The sequence below is a fragment of the Labrus bergylta genome, chromosome 9 (genome assembly GCF_963930695.1).
Source record: "Labrus bergylta chromosome 9, fLabBer1.1, whole genome shotgun sequence".
In the NCBI taxonomy this organism is placed as follows: Eukaryota; Metazoa; Chordata; class Actinopteri; order Labriformes; family Labridae; genus Labrus; species Labrus bergylta.
Genome location: NC_089203.1, coordinates 2152836 through 2159706, shown reverse-complemented (window position 1 = coordinate 2159706; position 6871 = coordinate 2152836). Strand labels below are relative to the sequence as shown.

At 40.7% G+C, this 6871-nt stretch overlaps 1 long non-coding RNA gene across 1 annotated transcript; it reads right to left on the bottom strand.

Annotated features, from left to right (window-relative positions):
* Nucleotides 1-574: 574 nt before the first annotated feature.
* On the bottom strand, nt 575-2076 carry LOC136179997 (uncharacterized). The gene is made up of 3 exons (XR_010666935.1): nt 1236-2076; nt 1007-1056; nt 575-650 (listed from the first exon to the last, which is right to left on the bottom strand). It is a non-coding gene; the product is annotated as an uncharacterized lncRNA (long non-coding RNA).
* Between the last annotated feature and the right edge of the window lie 4795 nt (nt 2077-6871).

Genomic DNA, 6871 nt, shown 5'->3' with positions numbered 1-6871 from the left:
TTTCCATCATATTTTAATAGTCAAACAATCATCCAGGATCTCTATACTTTATTTGATTTTTGTTGGGATTTCTTTGTTAAATTATTTTTTATACTTTCTCCTATGTCCCAGCAGTTCAACCTGATGGTCTCCCTTACTTATTTTCCACATGGTTAATGAAACCAGGGGTTGTTTATTGAAGATTTCTTTTCATAAAATGTTTAAATAAACTTTTTAAAAATCTGAATTGACTGTTTCTGATTAACTGGAGTACAACAAAGTGTTGGTCACAGTAAAATAATTTAGCAGTTAAGTTTAAAGCTCACATTTGAAAAGTCCTTGAACTGACATTAATTTCTTGTTGACCATCAACAGCTAAGACAACAGCAAAGCTAACAGACGAGCTCAGCTGGTCTCATCTGAGATAAATGGCCTTCAAACTTATTCAATATTAAACATTTAAAGCCAACAAGCATAGCAAGATACGCATGAGATTCCATTTCCATTTATTCAATCACAGACTTGTCAAACAGTCTGGCATTTTGTGCTGCTCTTTTCAAGAGTTAATAACTGAAGAGAAGAACTCCATCGAGAGGGGACAGGAAACGTTCAGGGGATGAGTCCTCCATGTTGTCAGGGGTTGCTGATGGATCTGAATCTGAGGGAATCTTCTGTAATAAAGAAAAACAATCACAGAGTTAAATGTAAAGTATAATGAATTTTACTGTGATGTTTATGCCTCAGACCTGAAATCAGATCTGTCCTCAGGTTCTGCTAAACTTCAGGTTCTAAAGTTTGTTTTTATGACAGGAGAACTATTTATGAGGAAAAACAAAATATATAATAAGACATGATGAATTCAATAATATGATCAGCTTTATGAATTTATGTTTTAAGACAAAAGTGTTCCTGCCACTTTCTATTAAAGATTATTTTAAACTGTCATCACATGGGCCAGCCTGATAAATTAAACTAATCTTAAATATTCTCATATAATCAGACAGCCAATTTGTGTGCAGAACCTCACCGGAGCTGGAATCAGAGTCTGGACTGCTGTTTCCTTTGGGCATTGATTTCCTTGAAGACAGAAAGAAGAACAATTTAAACATGAACTTCTTGCAGAACCATAGACGCTGTTAAAATCTTCTGCTAGTCTTCCTTACATTTTAAGAAGGATTATAAATTGTTACTAAAATTACTTTGATGCTGATAGCGGTTACAATAACACGGTCCAATCATATGAGAGATCATTTTACCTTTGAGTCCTATGTGAAGGCGTTCTCTTCAGAATCAGCACTGCAAAGACAAGATGATGGCGTCCACCTTCACAACCTGCTGCTTCAGTCTGGCTGCATCATGGTCACCTACAGGAACAGCACAGAAATGCAATCTAAGTACTTCACTTTATTTATCAGAGGATGTACTGTATGCAAAGTAAAACAAAATTAGCTGTAATTCCTCAAAAAGATTTGAGACTGCTTTGTTATTTGAGAGCACAGATTGTTTCTTTTCCCTTCTCTCTGTTGGCCTGTACATGACCTTTTAGTGCTGTAAAAGATGCTACAGTAAATCCTGGATCAGCTGTGTGGATGGTGTGACTGTGTGGTAAAGCTTTGTTAAAGTTGTCACGCACATACTCATATGCCTTTGGAGAGTAAAAGTACAGTGTGGTGGCAAACTGCTTATAAAATATAAAATAGTATTTTATTGGTGAGGTGCCCCAATCAAAGCGTCCTACAGAGTAGTATCAGCAGCTTTAGAGGGAGGAGACGAGAGCATTATGGAGAGGAGCGCACCGGAGGGGGCGAGCTGGGGGAGAGACGCACAACTCGAGAAAAAGGAAATCCCAGTTTAAAATAAAATGTTGGTGAAAAGAGGGAAACAGGACGACATAAATGTCAATGTTGAAATTCTTTTGAATACAGAGACTGTGAATGTTCAGTTTTCTTTGGCTATAAAAAGGCAACAATAGCCTGTAGTTTAATCCTGGTGTTTCTCTTCGTTAACGATTATTGAAGCGAAATCAAAAATAAATGCATGACATTTAAAACATATTAACATGTGTGGGGAATAACGTGATCTTTATGTCTTCTTTTATTGTGCCTATGTCTCCTCCTAACTAACATAACAGCAGCATGTTGTGTGTAACACTGGTCTCCTGCATTAACACCTTCCTTTCAAAGGTGATAAATACAGACACAGTCACAATCACAGCAATGTTTGTCAGGTTTTGTCAATTTTTAGAACAATTTCTCTATGAGTGTCATTAAATTTACAATATGATCAACTTGTGACTGTTGAATTGGTGTGTGTGGAAGACAATGCAGAATATTTATCAGTTTAAGCAGCATGATGCTCGGTTAATATTACATTACACCACCGCCGATTGTTGATGTTTGCGTTCACGTTTCAGTTAGTATTCTTAAATCAGTAACAGTTATATTAAGTCAGATCTTACCTTTAGTTTTATCTGGATACATAGAGAAATAATCTACCCTCGTATATAGTACTATGAATTTCAGCCTGCACGGTGAAAGTAAAACCTGTTACTCTCGGTATAGCCCACTTATCACTCAGACTGTAAACACGTACACATTAGTAATGATGCAGGCCAGATTTAAATTATGTGACTTTGTTTTTACCCTGGATACTTTTTTGAGACCTTACCAGACGTTTTTATTTTTGCTGTAAAATAACTGTACAGTCAATGAACCGCATCTATGAGCGGATTTTATATCACGATTCTTGGTTTTAAATACAATTTCAATCACAATAACGACATAACAATATCAAGAAACATAGCATGTCAGTTATTAGGTTTGCTCATTTTAAAAAATAAAATAAAAAGATAAATCCTGCTGGATAAGTAACCTAGCTTTACAACATTTCAGCTAACCTTAGACTGCTTATGTGTTAGCTAGCTAGATAACAACTTTAACCAATGACACATAAATCACTTTTTTACTTACCGAAAAAACTGCAAAGATCCCTTATCTCCCACAGGTCGGTTAGAACAGCTTACTGGAGAACAACTCATTTTGCCAGCTCAAAAAAGATGATAAAACTGAACGGAAAAATTCAATGGCGTCTCGGCTTTCCTTCACTACGTAACTTTTGCTATTCACAAAGAGAGCTACGCAAGATCGGCGGCTGTCAATCATCGTCAAATATGACGTAAAATTCAGTTTTTTAAACTCAAATAACTTATTTAAAACAAACTTCACAGAAAAATGAGCACTTGAACACAATGTAGGGTGATAATAACTAATGATCACAGCAGAGTTTATGTTTGGAAAAAAATTATGTGACGAGTATTTTAGCTTTACAGTTTGACCCACATCCCATCTGTTATCATTGAGGAGGCGGGGTTTATGACCTATACTGCAGCCAGTCAGCAGGGGGAGCTCTAAAAATAAAAGCTTCACTAGACCGGGGACCTTGTCCTGTCCATTATTTTTACAGTCTATGGTTTAACACACATTACTCATGTGTAACATGCCTTACACATGTTTAACACGCATTACATGTATAACAAGTCTTACACATGTGTAACACGCCTTATATATGTCTAACACGCCTTATACATGTCTAACACGCCTTACACTTGTGTATCACGCCTTATATATGTCTAACACGCCTTACACATGTGTAACACGCCTTACACATGTGTAACATAAGTGTAACACGCCTTACACATGTGTAACACGCCTTAAACATGTGTAACACGTCTTACACATGTGTAACACGCCTTAAACATGTGTAACACGCCTTACACATGTGTAACACGCATTACACATGTGTAACATAAGTGTAACATGCCTTACACATGTGTAACACGCCTTACACGTTTAAGACGCATTACACATGTGTAACATGCCTTACACATATGTAACACACCTTACACATGTGTAACACGCCTTATACATGTGTAACACGCCTTACATGTGTAACACGCCTTATATAAGTGTAATACGCCTTACACACGTGTAACACGACTTACACGTTTAACATGCCTTACACATGTGTAAAAAGCCTTATATATGTGTAACACACCTTATATAAGTGTAATATGCCTTACATATGTGTAACACGACTTACACATGTGTAACACAACATACACGTGTAACACGCGTTACACATGTGTAACATGCCATATATGTGTAACACGCCTTACATATGTTTAACACACAAGAGTCAAACTATGGACAGGCGGGTTGATGTTGTTGTGGCTGGCCGCTGTACAGCTCCCACATCATCTGTAACCGAGGAGCACTGTGACCCATCTGATTCACACCACCTGTGTGTTTGTGTGTGTGTGTGTGTGTGTGTGTGTGTGTGTGTGTGGACCAGCATATCGCTCACTTGAGTCACAGCGTCACACCTGCCAAGAAGCCCCGGTACAACAGGATACAGTATAACATTGGACTTGGCAGAGAGCAGCTTGGTGTCATATGAAACCGCCACGCAGCATACGTCTGTCTGCTCGGCGCCGAATCAACAGCGGCCGATAAACAACCCCACAAACACGTCTCGCTGCCAGGCACACAAATGTTAGCACCTCAGCTGATGAACTCATCCGCTAACAAAGCTGCCTTCTGTGTTAATAGAGACAAGCAGCACTGACACCTCCTATATCAGACTGTGTGTGTGTGTGTGTGTGTGTGTACACTCCAGTGTGTGTACTCCAGTGTTTGTGTGTGTGACAAGCAGAGGCCCACAGGATGTGATGATGAGCAGTCTGAAGGTATAAAAAAGCAGAAAGAGAAGGAAAGAACGGCCATGTTCAGTGCACTTTGTGTGTGCATGTGTGTGCTTATGTCCGGTGCATGTGCGTGCACGTTTGTTGTGTTTTCTTCCTCTAAGACAGAGTGTGTGGTCCTCCTCCTCCTCCTCTTCTGTGTTAAAATTCAATCCTTGTATTTTTCTGGGCACTAGATGGAGCTCTTCCTGTTCGTTAGGAGCCTTCTCTCTCTCTCTCTCTTTCGGCTCCTTCCTCCCTCTCTCTGCTCCCTCCCTCTCTCTCTCGGCTCCTTCATCCTCTCTCTCTCTCGGATCCCTCCCTCCTTTCCCTCTCTCTCGGCTCTTTCCCTCTCTCCCTCGGCTCCTTCCCTCCTCCTTTCCCTCTCTCTCTTTGCTCCATACTCCTATCTCTCTCGGCTCCTTCCCTCCCTCCTTTACCTCTCTCTCTAGGCTCCTTCCTCCTCTCTCTCTCGGCTCCTTCCCTCCCTCCCTCAGCTCCTTCCTCCTCTCTCTCTTGGTTCTTCCTCCTCTCTCCCTCAGCTCCTTCCTCCTCTCTCTCTCGGCTCCTTCCCTTCCCCTCTCTCTCGGCTTCTTCCCCTCTCTCTCTTGGCTCCTTCCCTCCCTCTGGATGTGGCTGCCAGCTCTCTGACTAAAGCAGAAAATGGATCAGTCGTGGAATAACAAAAGGATGGATATGATCCCACGATATCCTCTTTTTTCCAGCTCTGGCCTCCTCTCCAACTGGCACCAGTATGTGACTGGTATCTGGCGTGTGAGTGTGTGTGTGTGTGTGTGTGTGTGTGTGTGTGTGCATGTGCTCTGATTTAGCCGGATTACGTTTACACCTGGTGTTAAAATGCATCCCCAGTATACACACTTGAAGAGGATTTCTCTTCCATCTCTAAAGCCTAAACAGATTGCTGCACAAATCTGTCATCGTTTTACCCTTTTAGACGACAACAGCAGTGAGAGAGGCGAGCTGACACACACGCGCGCGCGCGCGCGCGCGCGCACACACACACACACACACACACACACACACACACACACACACACACACACCTTTCCTGCTGCAGGTGGACTTCAGTCACAGGTGAAGGTGTTCTGGCACAAACAGCTCGTATTATCTGTGTGACTGCATCAGGATCGAAGTGTGTGTGTGTGTGTGTGTGTGTGTGTGTGTGTGTTATTAAAATGCTACTGCAGTCTGAGCGCTCATTAGAGCCTGATTAAATACTCAGACTCAAGGTTCACTCCTCCATCTTTAAAGAGCCTTTCACAGGCTTCTCCAAGCACTCAGAGGAAGCTGTGAAGTAAACATTAACACGCCTACTCGAGTACACAGTGATGCAGATACACACCCACAGGCGTAGTACGGGGGGGGGCCTTAATTATTTGATTCCAGCATTTGAACAGGGGGTGCTAGTAAAAATCAAATGATATCATTACCTGCTAATACTAGTTCCAGGTAACCTACTCACTCACATCATCAGTGTAAGGTTTATTCCTCTGATCATGGCGCGCAACGGGCATGCTAACACTGAGCTCGTGTGGCGCCGTGTGGACAGCAGACAACACGGAGCTAACCTAGCTTAAACTGAGTCTCACTTTACTTTCATACAATGTAAATAAAACATTTTAAACACTTCCAGAACGTTTCTTAACAATACGCAACGAAACACCTTTAGAAAACATACATTGGAGATAAACAGAGAAAAGGGTCATATGAATAAATGTGTTCAGACATGATGCTTCCTCTCTGTCAGCGTCGTGAAGAATGAGAGCTCCCCCCTTCCGTCATCGGCAGGCATGACTAATCAATCGAAAACATTATCTTTGGATAGACTCTACAGGTAGATCACAGATTAACAGACAGACAGATATCTGTATATTTAAAAGTTTGAACCAGAAACTATTTTTTAAAGTAAATCTTCAGACTGACTCAGCTTATAACACCTACATCTTTTACACATTTTTAATCTTACATACATTTCTACAATTGTTTTTATGACATCTCTGTTTTATGTCACTACAGTTCTACTGATTTGTCTATGAATTGATTGATTGCTTTTCAGCTATTTCAATGAAATTACACCCAACAACAACATTGGGATTTGTCAGACGTCTACAACTTTTGGTGTTTTTTATTTTG